Here is a 16,584-nt window from a genome sequence, read left to right on the forward strand (position 1 = left end):
ACTTTAAAGGAAAAGATAAGACAAGATTTTGGAATAAAAACAAGAACACAATCAATGATGGTGTTGTTGATGCCAATACAGTGCGACCCAAAATCATTTTTTTGGGATCAAGCTCTACAAACAATCAAGTGAATACTCAAACAACTTCAAAGTCACAAAGGAAGTACACCCCATTGGGAGAACCACTTCAGTCAGTTTTCAAGAAGCTAGTAGCAAACAAGGTAATCACAGTTCCAGATTTTCCTCCATATGAACCAAAGGTCAAACCAAATTGGTGGAATGATGATGAGTATTATGAATTTCGTAAGAGCAAGGGTCATAAAACAGGAAATTACCATCGACTGAAGAACATCATACAAGATCTCATTGATAGAGGTGACATTGAGATTGAAGGACATTCATCCAATCAAGAACATGAGATGTTTAAGGAACCATTCCCAAAGCATGACAAGGGAAAGCCTAAAGCCACAGATGACCAAACCAACTGTTGGGTCTCAAATCAACAGATTGGATAGGTTCTAAGGAAATGCCAACTCCTATGATCAAACCCTCTAATTGACTTGGCCAACTTATAGAGTGAACCTATTTGGTTACTAACTCTCTCACTTTAGGCTCTGCAGGACCTAGGCGGGTATACCTACTCACTAGTTGTTCCTTCAACTAATGCTTTTTATAGCAGATTTAGTGTCTTAATCTGATATCTCCTATTCTCAGAATGGCATAATTTTCTTAAACAGACTGATTTCAGATGTGTGTATTGATCTATGTATCTTACAAAAGTATATATGTTACACTTTGGCTAAATTACCTACTATACCTACTCTACTAATCCTAATGCTTAAAGGTAAAGGGTAACTGGTATGGTTAAAGGGTTTGTTTACAAATGATTAGTTCCTTTCCTCTTATTTGGGCTACAGAGTCTTATATTTCTTCAGGACTTATTGTGTAAACTTATGAGACAGTTTTTAATCCCACCACCTATCGATGAGTCTGTCAGTTACTGTTCTTTATGAGCTCTACTTGAATGTCTATATTATAAACTGCTTGAATGAATTTAACCCTAACTTTTAAGAGACCATCCAAGGAAGAAATACAAGTAACAATTACAATTCGTGAGTAAATCTTTTTGATCCAAATCTACAATATAAAACACAAAATTTTACTGGAAGAACACGAATAACCTTATCCACTTTTAGATAATATCATAAGCAACTTCCTTCTAAAAATATGTTAACTCTCAGCACATATGATAAAGAAAATGCAACTGGTTATTTTTGATAAACAGTTTAAAAGTACAAAATTGCCTCCACCTCTTGTCTCTATCCTTCTCTTTCTACATTTTACATCACACATATATATGTGTTTGAATGGTTTTCATACCCCTTTAGGTGAAAAGACACCCCCCTTTTAAATAAAAATAATTCCAAATCCCGAAATTGCCTTAGTTTATGTAATTAATTGTCACTTTACAAGTTGTTTAGGCATATTAGAGGTATTTTAAGGCTATTTTATGGGTATATAATGGATAAATGGTCTTTAAATGATGTAAATACCCCCTTTGGTGCTTCACACTCCATTTTTTATGCCCATTATTGTGTTTATGTTATGGTTTCATATTGTGCAATAAATATAAAATATATTACTTGTACCTATTCAATATATATATATATGTATATATATATTTAGAATTTTTCTTGCTCCTTGTCTTGGAATTTGGAACTCAAAAAATTGCAAATTTTAGGGTTCCAACACCAACTATACCAGAGCATCTTATAACTATGATTCCATTGTCATTCACATTTAGATGGACAATTATATCTCTACCATTATCATAAAGGACAAAACGCCTGAGAATTATACCCAAAAACCCAAGATTGTCCTAAAAGGCATTGGATCTTCTTCGGAACCTACCTCTAAATGTAATGTTATAACTCATCGAGGTAAATTCACTTTGCAAGGTGATCCAGCTAAAAATGCCACTTCCTCATCAACCAAGCCTAAGTATGACCTTGTAGAATAGTTAGGGAAGACACCCGCACTCATCTCCATCCTTGAGCTCTTACGCATATCCCCTGCACATAAAGCCATTCTTGATAAAATCCTGAGAGACACTGTTGTTCCTACTGATTTGAACGTGGACTAGTTTCAAGCCATGGTGAGATACCTTTCCATTCCACAATCCCTTACATTCACAAAAGTCGATGATGCCTCTATAAGTTAGCCACATAACGCACCTTTACACATTGAATCCTTCATACACAAACATCGAATAAAATGAGACCTGATAGATGGAGGAGCAGGTCTAAACATTTGTACATTGAGCACTATTAAACAATTGAGATATTCTGATAAAGCTGTGAATTATACAAACAAAATTACCATCAAGGCATATGAGGATGAAGAACGTTCATCTTACCTCTTAGAGTTGGGCCAGTTATGAAGGATGTGGTTTGTCAAGTCCTAGACCTAGATCTCACATACAATATATTACTAGGACGTCCTTGGATTCATGAAATGAAGGCAGTCCCATCTACATACCACCAATGCATTAAGTTTCCACACAATGGAGTTGAAATAACAGTTAATGGAGATCCTAATCCATTCATATACTGCAATAACTTGAGATCAAAAACTGAAATGATCATTTCAAGTAATAGGGAAGTTGTTCCTTCTTCTGCATACATTGATCCTGAATCATTAAAACCTTCGACCTCAAAACAAGGTGATCTTAAAGGAAAATTCCAGGACAAGGGCATGGGTGAATACACTTTGAATCAAACCATGTACTTACAACAAGTCATGAGTTCACCAGAAGAATATGGAAGACCACATCCTAATAAGCAAGTATCTATCATTATACTCAAATGGGACCCTACTCTCTTTCAAAGATGGGGTGAACTGGAAGAGGAAGACTTATACAAAATGTTTTACAAAGACCCTAAAAATGATACACAAGATCACATTAGTATACCATGTGAAACGTATGGCAAAGGGTTCAAGATCCTACAAAAATCTGGGTATGATGGCAAAAGCCCTCTTGGCTTAAGAAAGGAAGGCATCATTGAACCTTTACAACCTGAATTGACATTCAAAAAGGAACACTCGAAGGGACTTGGTTTCATGACTTCCAAGGTCCACACTCAAAGGACAAAAGAAGAATTACAAATCAAAGCTGCCAAAATTCAACAAGAGAATCGCTATTCCACAGACTCCAATGAATGGGAATGGGGTTCAGACAAATCCGCCAGTGACTATGAGCTCACCGAGACATTTAGAGAACCAGATGAACCCATAGAAGAAGAGTAATTTTATAGAAAATTCAAAGTTGGTCAAGAAACAACCTCGGAGGATCCCATACAGTCCTTGCCTCTAGGTCCTAGGTTGAAGTCACATAGAATGAGAACACCTGTCCCAAAATGCGCTACTAGTGATGATAATTTGTATTTGTTCACGATCCAGACTGATGAGGAGAGTGCCAACGATGACCTTGATAACTACCTCTACATACTTGAATATAACTGCATCTTCACTCATAGCCCCTCTAACTTCAAAGACATCAAAGACCTTCCCCTTGTTCACCACCAACTTATTGACTGGGACCATGAAGGACCTGCACAGTTTGACATATTCCAAAATGATGAAGCTTTTATTTACTATCTTGGCATATGAGATGATCTTCCCCCTAGGGACCATAAAGTGGGATACACTATAGAACTCAATAGCGTGGCATATTTTGGTGAAGGTGTCGGGCCTTCCAGTCGCAAAAATATAAAAATAAAAACAAACCAAGGGTCTTATGGCGAAAACCACATTGTGGCACTGTCTGACCCCAAAAAAGTAAAAGAAAGAACGTGTCTGAGGGCAAAAACCTCTCTGAGGCACCCGAAGATGGAAGGTTCGACATTCTCCCAGCATCATATGAGGAAAAGTCATCCATGTTGGTAGAGGAGACTATCAAAACAAACATTGGCATAGAAGAAGTTCCACACAACATATTCCTGGCTCAATCTTTGACAGAGTCAGAAAGGTCAAAATTCATAAGTTTCTTCATAAAATGACAAATCAACTTTGCATGGTCATACGCTGATATGCCTGGATTGGATCTAGATTTGGTAATGCACCATTTGACAGTTAAACCAAGGGCAAAACCAGTAAAACAAAAATTAAGAAATATGCATCCACAAGTGGCATTATTGGTCAAAGAAGAGCTTGAGAAATTACTGGATGTCGGATTCATACGCCCAATTGATTATCCTGAATGGATCTCCAACTTAGTACCTATCAGTAAACCAAATTGTAGTATTAGAATATGTACAGATTTCAGAGACATCAACAAAGCTTGTCCTAAGGACGATTTTCCATTACCAAATATTGACTTGATTGTCGATCTCACCGTAGGTAATGTGATGTTATCTTTGATGGATGGATTCTCTGGTTATAATCAAATAAAAATCGCATCCGAGGATTAGCACAAAACAACATTCACTTGTCCTTAGGGAACTTTCTGTTGGAATGTCATGCCCTTTGGGTTAAAAAATGCAGGCACTACATATAAAAGAGCCATGACTACTATCTTTCATGATCTCATGCATGTGACTGTGGAAGATTATCTTGACGACCTCTTGGGTAAATCAATAGACAAAGATACACATTTGGACATACTTTCAGTCATCTTTGCTCGGTTGGAAAAGTATAAAGTAAGATTAAACCCCAAGAAATGTGTCTTTGGAGTAACCTCCGGGAAGCTCCTAGGATCCATTGTATCAAAAAGAGGAATCGAAGCCGATCCAGCAAAAGTCAAGGCCATCCTAGAGATGCAACCACCAAGAAATATCAGTCAACTTCAATCTTTGCAAGGGAGACTCTAGTCCATACGACGATTTATAGTACAACTTGCAGATAAGTGTAATCCTTTTCAACACTTGCTACATAAAAACATCAAATTCAAATGGGATGATAATTGTCAATGAGCTTTCCAGACACTCAAAGATTATCTTTTGAATACACCAGTTTTGATGCCACTAGTTCCAGACCAACCTCTATTACTATACATATAAGCTACTTCAACAGTACTGGGGGCACTCTTAGCACAACAAGTTGTTGAGGGCAAAGAAAGGCAGTATACTATATCAGTCGCACATTGGTGGGATATGAGATAAACTACACACCAATTGAATGTGCATATCTCGTTGTGGTCTTTGCTTTGCAGAAATTGTGACATTACATGCTAACTCATAAGACTAAGTTGGTTGCAAGGATCGATCCATTGAAATACCTTCTCAATAAAGCAACACTTATTGGGCAAGTAACCAAATGGGTGATGCTACTGAGTGAATTCGACATCGAGTATGTAGATAGAAAAGCAATAAAAGGACAAGCTATCACATATCAGTTAGTAGATGCTCCCATGTTAGATGATGTTCCTCTAATTTCAAAATTTCCAGATGAATCCATTTTAACAGTGTCACATGCAAAGCCTTGGCAACTATACTTTGACAGCTCATACACACAACATGGGGTAAGAGCTGGCATCCTCTTCATAACTCTTCAAGGGGATTCTATACCAAAATCATATTGATTATCATTTCCCTGCACTAATAACATAGTGGAATATGAGGCATTAACAACTGGATTACGGATTGTAGTTCAGTGGAAGATCTAGGAACTTTGTGTTTTTGGGGACTCTCAACTTGTAATTCGTCAAGCAACTAATGACTACCAAACAAAAGATGATAAATTAATGCCTTACAAAAGAATGGTGGATGACCTGAAACAACATTTCATGAAGATAGACTTTGAGCAAATACCCAGAGAGTAGAATTGAGCTGTGGATGCCATGGCTACAATTGCTTCACTAATTGATCTACCACCGAATGAGACCCGTTATGAGTTCTTGGTGGATAACCTTTTGGTTTCCTCATATGAAATCACTCCTACTGAGATGATATGTATTCTCAGTCCTGAGTCCCAGTTATATGGTTCCATTTTCACATACCTTCATGATAATACCCTTCCTCCTGACCTTTCCATTAACTAACGACGCACTTTCATTCGCCAATCTTCTTGATATGTCATTTTAGCCGATATCCTATACCATCAAGGTCTAGATGGCACTCTTCTTAGATGTTTAGAAAGTGACGAAGCTTAGATTGCATTACATGAAGTACATGAAGGGATATGTGGTCCACATTCTAGTGGTCCTACCTTACCCAAGAAACTCATCAGGACTAGATATTATTGGCCCAATATAGAAAAAGATTCATATCAGTTTGTCAAGAAATGTAAGCAGTGTCAACTTCATGGAGACCTCATCCATGCACCAGCGCAAGAACTTCAACCAATTGCGACTCCTTGGCTCTTTTGTCAGTGGGGACTCGATCTCATAGGCAAGATTCACCCTCCATCTTCCAACGGTCATAAATTCATCATCACTGCCACAAAGTATTTCACAAAATGGATTGAAGCCGTGCCTCTCACACAAGTCACTGGAAAACAAATTGCTACATTCATTCTCAACTATATTATTTGTCGATATGATATTCCTGTTTCCATCATCATTGATAATGGGCGTCCCTTCAAAAATCAAGATTTTTGTGAACTCTATGACCACTTCCATATTACCCATCATTTTTCCACACCTTATTATACCCAAGGTAACGGTCAAGCTGAGGCGTCTAATAAAATAATCCTTAAAATCTTGAAAAAGACAGTCGATGACGCTGGCTGTAATTGGCATATCCAACTTAATCCCGCACTTTGGCCTTACTGCACAAGCATCCACACACCTATAGGAGCTACACCCTATTCACTTGTCTATAAAACTGAAGCTATCTTGCCTATTGAGGTTGAGTTACCCTCTTTACAAGTCTCTTTACAAAACATTATCAGTGATGAAGACTACAGGGTCTCTCGCTTACAAGAACTTGAACTATTGGATGAACAAAGATAAACTGCTTTTAATCATCTCAAGGCTTATCAACAATGAATGAGTCATAGCTACAATCATAAAGTGAAGCCTCGCACATTTGAGGTAGGTGACTTGGTTCTCAGAGAAAATTCTAAAAATCAGCAAGATAGAGAGAAGAAGGGCAAGTTTGAACCAAACTGGCTTGGTCCTTACATCATCACAACAGCATATGGATCTGGTGCATATCAGCTCTCAACCACAGAGGGTGAACCTTTGGAGGATCCTATCAACAACATGCATCTTCATAGGTTTTACACATAGCTCTTTAGAGTATCCTAATTCAAAAATACAAAAAAATAAAAAAATTGAACTAAGAACATCACATGTTCGGAGGAGTACAGTTTCTTCCAAATTTTCTTCAGTCTATCCGCACACAATCCATAATAAAGAAACACTTGCATCATAGATCCGCAATAAAGTTCCATCTTCTCCACAATAAAGTATCGGTTGCATGGATTGAGTCAGTTTCAGATGGGACACAGTAGTAACAATGGGCTTGAAGAAATCAAATCTTTCAACAGACTCAGACAACATTATGGTTCAGTGCTATCTATCCTTTTTGTGAAAGTAAACATTGTGACCACAATCAAATAAGACTTATACAAGTGACAAGAGACACTAAACTTGAGGACTATAGTGGATGTTGGTGTCGAGTCTTGGTTTTCTTTTGATTTTATCTTTTTGGTGACATGTCTTTTAGCTTTTTCGGGATGTCTCTGACTAGAGATTCTATTTCCAAGATGTCTTTGACTAGGAAGGCGAGGATGGGGTATCGTCACCTATTTTTCTTTGTTGTCTATGGATTGTCTCTTAGTAATGCTACGACTTGTCCAAGGATATGAGGACACTGTAAGTCTAGTGTGAACTGGGACATTCCTTGTTTGTGACTATCTTATCTCCATGCAAACAGGTACAATGACTTTCTGGGTTGAACATATTGCTTGATTGTCATAACCTACTTGCCATAATAAATCTTAATGATGATAATGCACAAGAATCTCTTTCACTTTCATATCTTTTGTCTTCCATCCCCTATTTTTGATTGACTTCCATCGTCCTTCCTGAGTCCATGTAGCCTGCTATCACATGACTGAGTATAATGAGATGCCAAAAACATTTGCATTTCATGTAGTTTGCACCTGCATTACCACATATAAGCATTTCATATATACATATAGATATCACAATTGCATCACATCATGCACACAACACATATTAGCACATTTTACATTTGCATTATCATATTCATCTGCATTTCACACATTCACATTTGCATCATACATAACACATTAACAACATAAAAAAAATAAAAAATATTGCATTTCATCATATACATATTTGCATCCATATCATAAGCATCATATAGAAACATACATCATGAAACATCTCATCACATAGAAACATACATCATAGGAACATAAGCATCAAATAGGTACACATGCATATAGCTGCCGCAAAGGTGAATCATCTCATATATATATAATCAAAAGTGTCATGATACAATGATGTCAAAATCATATGGCTACAACCACCCAAAGGTGTCTACATCATAATACAAAATGGTACAAAACTGATACATAGGGAGCCCTCTATGGCTATGATGAAATCCCTCCCTCGGAGCTGCCTGGCCTTGATAGAGTCTAAGCCCTAGAAGGACTCACCCCAGGATCATCTCTCCTACCCCCTCTATCTGGTGGTGGTGGTGGACCCATAATCCCACCGCTGGATGCCTGTCTTATCTGACTCCCTCCAGTAGCCGTCATTGTCTGTGATGGTCTATGGAAGCTCCTCACCCGCTGCTCTAGTGGCACAAGCCCGTAGTATAGGTCTCACCAATAACCTATCTCCTCCCCTGCCTACACAACATAGGTGTATCCAGCCCCTGTGTCCTCTGTCTCCTGCCTCCCAGCCCTCAGTGCTATCTCAGCCTCAGTGTAGCACTGGATAGCCTGATCCCACTCTTGCTCAGTATCCCTTAGCTATATCCTAAGCCTAGTTGTCTCTCTCTCCAGATCCTGGATCTCATCTGCCTATCCTTGGCAGATCTCCCTCAGCTCAAATAGCTCATCCTCCTCCTCCTCGGCCCCCTATGCCTGTGACTCCTCCTATACTAGTGGCTATGCCTATGCCTATGCCTCTAGCTGTACCTGTACCTTCTTATGTCCCTATCCCTGCACCTATCTAGGACCCTATGCTGCTGGCATCTGTAATGGCAATCCACCGTGACGCCTCACCACCCGAGCCTATCTCTCCTCCCCACCCTCTCTCTGTGGAGCCACTCTCCTCTCTCCAACTACACCCTGCCTTCTTCATCAGCGTCTACCCCCACCATCTCCATCATCATCCTCATCCCCTCTGCCATCCCCATCTATCTACTCACCTGGATCTATCAGGCGTGGAAATGAATGCTCTGCCCAATATGCAGTATACTCTGCAACCATCCCTGCATCCTCAATCTCAAGCCACATGTCCCATGGCATGGGCACCATCTCTACCAATTGCATCACGGCCTGATCATATGACAATAGTGGCCCAAAGTGTGTTTGGTCTTGCACTATCCATGCATACATACCGGAACCCCATAGCATCCGCTGGATCCTGCCAAACTGCCTGCATACCCTGTCTACTAATTGCCTCTCCAGTACATAGGGCATCTGCCCAATCAGATATCTACTCCTGAAGGTATAGGGTAGATCCACTGCATCATCCTCCCACTGCTCGCACTCTCAGTACGGCCTCCATATCACAGTGTCAATCTCATCAATCACTCGATGCCAGTGCTCCAACCTGCCAATCCGTGGCTGTGAGGTAATCATATCATATAAATGAACAAAACTACATCCATGACCGCGGCCTCTGAAATGTATCGGCCGCGTGACTGGGAGATGCTCATATGCCCAAACCTGTAACAATGTAACTCCACAGCCCAATCCTACGGATCCATGATAAACAAACTAATGAAGCTCATAGTATAAGTGTGCTAGCACGCATGGTCCCTAGGCATATCTTGTATGCTATGTAACCAGTGTCTCCAAGGTGCTCCCCCAGCCCATTGCCAACCCTCGTGTTGCCCTGTCTAGACACAGGAACCCACTTATCACTCCTCCTAACACTATTGGTAGTGCTAGTCCTGCCGCTGTCATCGTGTCCCCTGCCACATGTCCAACCCTCATCTCTAGTCCCGGATCCTGAAACACCCGTCTCAATGCATCCCTATCTCCATCTCAATCATAAGGAATCAACTCCCCATCGATCGGTATCCATAGTATCCTGTACACATCCTCTAAGGTGGCTATCATCTCACCCATAGGCAAATGAAAAGTGCATGTCTTTGAGTGCCACCTCTCAGCAAGTGCAGTCAGCAAACCCATGTTCACCTGAAACTCAGGCACATACAAAATATATCTCAAACCCATAACCTCAATGGCAGCCCTATCCTCAAATGTCATCTCTGGTCATAACCTCTGAATCGATGGGAATCTCTCCCATGACTCCAGCATAGGCAAATACTCCTACAGTTAAGTAAATCAATCATGTCAGTCCAAGTGACACTCACTGTTCATCACAAAGTGTTGCTATCTATCATAGTGACACTCACTGTTCATCACAAAGTGTTTCTATCTATCATAGTGACACTCACTGTTCATCACAAAGTGTTGCTTCTGCTCCTAGTGGTACTCCATGTTCATCACAAAGTACTATGTGTCTTGCACTCCCTGTTCATCACAAAGTGCTACTCCTATTGGTACTCCCTGTTCATCACAAAGTACTATGTCTTGGTACTCCCTGTTCATCACAAAGTGCCTCCATTTAGCTTATCCTAGGGCCTCTGCTTGAGTGTATCATCTTGAGTAGTTTTTTGATTGGCAACATATGTTCTATCATAGAATTGCCAATCCTAGCCCTATCTTCTATCCTAGTCTTCCCTAGAGGACCTTCTTGAGTGTATCCTCTCAGCAACTTATCCAATCGACAGCGTATGTTTATCACAAAACTGTCGATTTGACCTTGAAGACACAAATGTGCCTTGAAGACATAAACGCACTTAAAGACTGCATAGACGCGCCTGCTCTACATAGATGCACCTGAACTACACAGATGTGCCTCTGCTCTACACAGACGTACCTATCCTGCACAGACATACCCACATTTCACAAACGTGCCTGCATAACGCAGATGCGCTCGTATCTGGCATAGATGCTTTTCCCAACATAGACACGCCTGGCACAAACGCAGATGCACCTAGCCAACTTGGACGTGCTTGGCACCAATGCAGACACACCTACATGTTTTTGACATTTTTTGACATTATCCTAAAGTGCATTTATTGCACTACCTAAGATGCATTAATGACAACATTTATTGTGACAAAGTGCAAGGAGGTTTTGTGGTACTTATCGGCTCTCCTGCATCTGCTGGCCTTTGATATCGACGAATGCAATCGAATCTATGCACCAATGCCATCGCTACTGACTGTTGCTGCTCTATTCTCTCTCTACACTCTGATCTCTTGGATGTGTGTATGAAAATGAGGATGTTTTCCCCTTGTGGTCTATCTTATAGACTACCCTAGCCCTAGCCCTCGTTTCTCAAGACAATCTTCTTTATCCTGTGACTCTGTCACTCTATCCTATCCGGTCAGTCCATTCTAGCCTTTCTTTCTTATCGAGAGATTGTCTATGATCTTTTTAGACATTTTCATACAATCTCTCGAGGGGGCATATCATTCCCATCTTGGGGCAACTTTGTATCAGTTCATACTATCTTCTTTGAAACAGCGCGACAAGCTGCATTGTTTCAAAGAGGGGTAAAATGTAGACACCTAAAATTGTCATGTCTAATTAAATAAATATTTTATTTATTTAGTTATTTTAGCTTAATTATTCTATTAATTAAATAAATCTTTATTTATTTAATTAATTCATTTATCCTCTTCTAGCCTTATTTCTCATTTAAATAAATACATTTATTTATTTAAATTACCCTTTTCCTAAATTAAATAAATATCTTATTTATTTAATTGATCCCACTTCTTCTATTATTTAAATAAATCTTTATTTATTTAATTAATTCATTAACCTTTTCTACCCATGACACATGTCATTCATCTCTTAATTCATACACTACCTACCCTCTTATTATTTTCTTATTTCCTCTACCTACCCTCTAATCATAGCCGACCATTTATCTTTTACACCTCTCAATCTTATCTATTCATTTCTTATAGTGTCTTCTATATAAGGAGATGCTTCCTTCATTATCAAATCCCCCGACTACGTTTTCAAACTTGCATATGCAATCAAGCCTACTTGCAACTACATTTTTGTTCTTTGTTGAGCTCTTGTGCACATAAAATCTAAGAGCAAATATATCAAGCAAGATCAATGGAGATAGGAAGAATGGAGATCCAAACCCTATTGGACATGTGATGGTATAATCTTTGTGATTTCATTTGATTTGCATTGTCTTAGGTAATCTTCATATGTTATGGTTGATCTTTGTTGTTGTTAGGCTAGGGTTTTGTGATTGAATTCCTTATAGTCTTTCAATATTGTTGTTATCCATTTTCACCATATACAAATACAATTTGAGATTTGGGTTTGTTTGTATGATCAACCAAAGAAGCCATGTTATTGTGTCACTGCAGGTGAGACATCTAATTTTTTCAAAGAATCTTGTAACATCTTGTGATAAGAAGGTGAAGTTTGAACCAAATCTCAAATAAAAATCTTGGCAGGAGTAACTTTAAGTTGTTCAATGAGATCATACTCCTTACTAAGAGCCTATGATATATGAGGTACTTGTGGAAGAGTAGCTTGAGAGGGAGGAAGTGAAGTTGGGGTAATTGGAAGAGGATTAGGTTGCCTACTGTTTTATTGTGTTGTAGGTATGAGCAATCATATGATAACTCTCTTCAGTGATTTTCTTTGCATACTGATAAGGGCTCTTAGTAGGATAACCTCCTTGCATAGTAATAATAAGTTTCTTAGGAGTGTAAAAAGAATCATTAGAATAACCACATTGAACCTCTAAGATAGGCTTACGTTGAGAACTTTGGGAAGGACAAGCACCTTGACCTATGAAGAGGGGTTTATTAGGTGTTTCATTCACATGTATCAAATTGATTGAAGATGGTTTAGGAATATCAAAGGTGTCCTTATGAATTTTAGAAGAAGAATGGACAAGATTGCTGGAGTAATTGTTGATAGTCTCTTCTTGCACTAAAATGTAATCATGGATAAGATCAATTTTAGGAGGGAGACTAGGAGTAGGCATTGATGTTTTAGTAGGAATAATATTAGTAGGAAAGGATCATCCTTTATCATCAAAGGATCTACATGGGGAATAGACTCTCTAGGAGAAGGGTCAACATTACTCCCTAAAGTTTCACCTTTGAGAGGAAGATATTTTAAAGAGATGTAAATAATCTCTTCTTAAACTAGGGTATCCTTATGAGTAGAACCTAGTTGGGGAGATGTATATGGCTTACCTTTAGAGAAAAAATCATGGAGATTCATGGAAGGTGAGATGCTATCAAGAGGGTTACTCTCATATGGTAGAGAATAATCAACACCTTCTTCTAATGGTTCATCCCAAATAGTGAGCTCTTTGAAAAAGGTATTAGAAATATCTTGCACAAAGATGTCCTTACTGTTATTGCCAATTTTGGGAGAAGGGATAACATTGCTCATTAATTATTCATCCTTAGGAGGGAGATAATTAATACATGTATTTAAATCATCCTCTTTCCTCAAAATATATTCAATAGAATCTTTATGGGTAAGACAAACTTCGGGCCAAGGAGAAGCATCTCTCATTAATGCATCATGTCTAGTGATAATTTTGTTGAAGTCAATAGAGGAAATACCATCACTACGAAAAGTAGGGAAAATGCCATCTTATTGCATAAAATGATCCTCATGAAGGGAGTATTCTTTAGGAGGGAGATGAACATCTTTCTCCAAAGATTCATGCTAAGGAAGGAGATCTTTAAAATAAGTGCTCGTAACCTCTTGTTGCACTAGCATGCCCCCATTGGTAAGACTAAATTTAGGAGAAGATAAGTCGATGTCCATCAATACCTTTTCACTTAGAGAGGAATAATCTAAAGAAGGTAAAGTAACACTAAGAAATGTGTTTATGATATCATCCTCTTCCTCCAAGATAGCTAGATGGGAAGGGCACATTTTAGGAGAATTGCCAAGATCACTCTTCAAATCTTCATCCTTAGATCTTGGGAGAGTTTTGAAGAGGTTGGTTACATCTCTCTTAGGCACTTAAATGTCATCATAGATAGGAGGAGGTTCTATAAGAGATTGAAATATTGAAGGAAGGGAAGCTAACCCATTATCACATTTATGAAATGAATGCATCATGACAACAATTTTCCTCTTTCAAATGATAACATATGCAAAATAGATTTAAATGTTCACTTTTAACCAATGAAATAACTCTAAATGTTGATTTAGAAAATGAAATTTATGAGTGAAATATGTTCCTAAATCATATCAAAAATGAATGATCCCAATTAAGATATCCACAAGTTTAATTTTGAAAAATTAGGGTTTAAGCAAAAATTAACCTCTAAATTTTTTAAATTTGCAAGAAATTGAAACTTTTAGATGTAAATTTGAATTTGAAATAGCAAAAACACTCTTATCTAAAAAAATAAATCAGAATTAAAGAAGATTGGATTCACATCCGGTTCACCAAAATGTGGAGGGGAAAAAGCGAGCCCAAGTGACTAGGACCTAATCCTAGTCTAACCAACACATTGGGAATACGAAAGAGCCTAGGGAGACAACTCACTTTGGATACTTCTTGTAAGAAAGAGATTAAAAATGAAGCATATATGACCTGAAATTGCATACACTTGCAGATCTGAAACTTAGATAGCCAAAATGACCAGGACAAGGGTGCTACGCCCCAGTCCTTGATGATCTGACAAAAAGCTACAATTGAAGGGCTGAAATCCTGAGATCCTGAGCTTGCACCTTGTCAAAAATCACTAAATTTGAGGGGTACGAGGTTACCACGTCCCTGTCATGGGTAGAACCAGGGCACCACACCCTTGTCCCTAATGGATTTGGGGAAGTTTAAGGGATAATCTTTTGAGTGTAGGACAATTGGTGGATAAGGGAATTCAATTACAATTCAAGGATGGAAAATGAAAAATCATTAACACATCTGGTTTGAGATTGCAACCGGTACATAGACAAAAGGTAATATATTTCATTTGAATTCCAGTGAGAAGACATGTTTGATTACACAGATTGATGAAAGTTGGCTATGGCATAAAAGGTTGTGTCATGTAAATTTTGATTGCATTGTGAAGATTAGTTCAACTAAGGCAGTTAGAGATATACTTAAGATTGTGAAGCCCTATAATTTGGTATGTAAAGAATGTCAAATGGGTATACATGTTAGAACCTCTTTTAGGAGTATATAAGATAAATCTAATGATTTTCTTGATCTTATTCATACTGAATTGTTTTGCCCTGCTAGAGTTAAAAAATTTCAAGATGATAGATATTTTATGCTAATCATTGATGATTATTCTAGAATGATGTGGGTTACTTTTCTAAGGGAGAAATCTGAGGTATTTAAAAATTTTAAAATATTTAAGGCTAAAGTGGAAACTAGGACAGGATTCAAGATTAAATGTTTGAGGTCAGATCATGGTGGGGAATTCACATCCGGTGAGTTTAAAAAATTTTGTGAGAAGCATGGTATAAAAACACAATTTTCTACTCCCTGGACACCTCAGTAGAATGGAGTTGTGAAAAGGAAAAACAAAACTATCTTGTATGTTGCTAGAACATTGATGATGGAATCTAGTCTACCTCATATCTACTAGAGAGAAGAAGTGAGCACATCGGTTTATACATTCAATAGAGTACATATCAAAGGACAAACTGGTAAGAAACTTTATGAATTATGGTTTGGCAATACACCTACACTTAAGTATTTCAGAATATTTGGTAGTAAATGTTACATCAGGAGAGATGATATCATTGGAAAATTTGATCCTAGGTGTAATTAAGGCATATTTCTTGGTTATTCTAGTGAAACAAAGGCATATAGATGTTATAACAAGAGATGGTAGAGAATTGTGGAGAGTGCTAATGTCAAAGTGGATGAGCTAAATAGAGGTCAAATAAGAGTTTATGAGAACGAACCAGTGGTGGAAATAATTATATTTGAACTGGTAGTACCTTTACCAGAACAAAGTGTATTTTCATGTGTTAAACTAACTATGCTAGTGAGCTATTGAAGAAATTTGGTATGGGACATTCTAAACCGGTAAGTACTCCTATGGTTACAAGTGAGAAATTGACAAGAAAAGATGTTTTTACATTGGTAAATCCTACAAGATACAAATCTATGATTGTAGGTCTTCTTTAGTTGACTCAGACTAGGCCTAACATAATGAATGATGTATGTATTGTATCAAGATTTCAGAGTGATCCTAGAGAAACTCATGAGAGTGTGGTGAAAAGGAATTTTAGATACTTACAAGGTACATCAAAATATGGTTTATGGTGCCCTAAGGATAATGACTTTACATTATGTGCATATACAGATGTTGATTGAGCTGGAGATGTTCATGAATACAA

Source organism: Cryptomeria japonica, chromosome 9 (genome assembly GCF_030272615.1).
Source record: "Cryptomeria japonica chromosome 9, Sugi_1.0, whole genome shotgun sequence".
In the NCBI taxonomy this organism is placed as follows: Eukaryota; Viridiplantae; Streptophyta; class Pinopsida; order Cupressales; family Cupressaceae; genus Cryptomeria; species Cryptomeria japonica.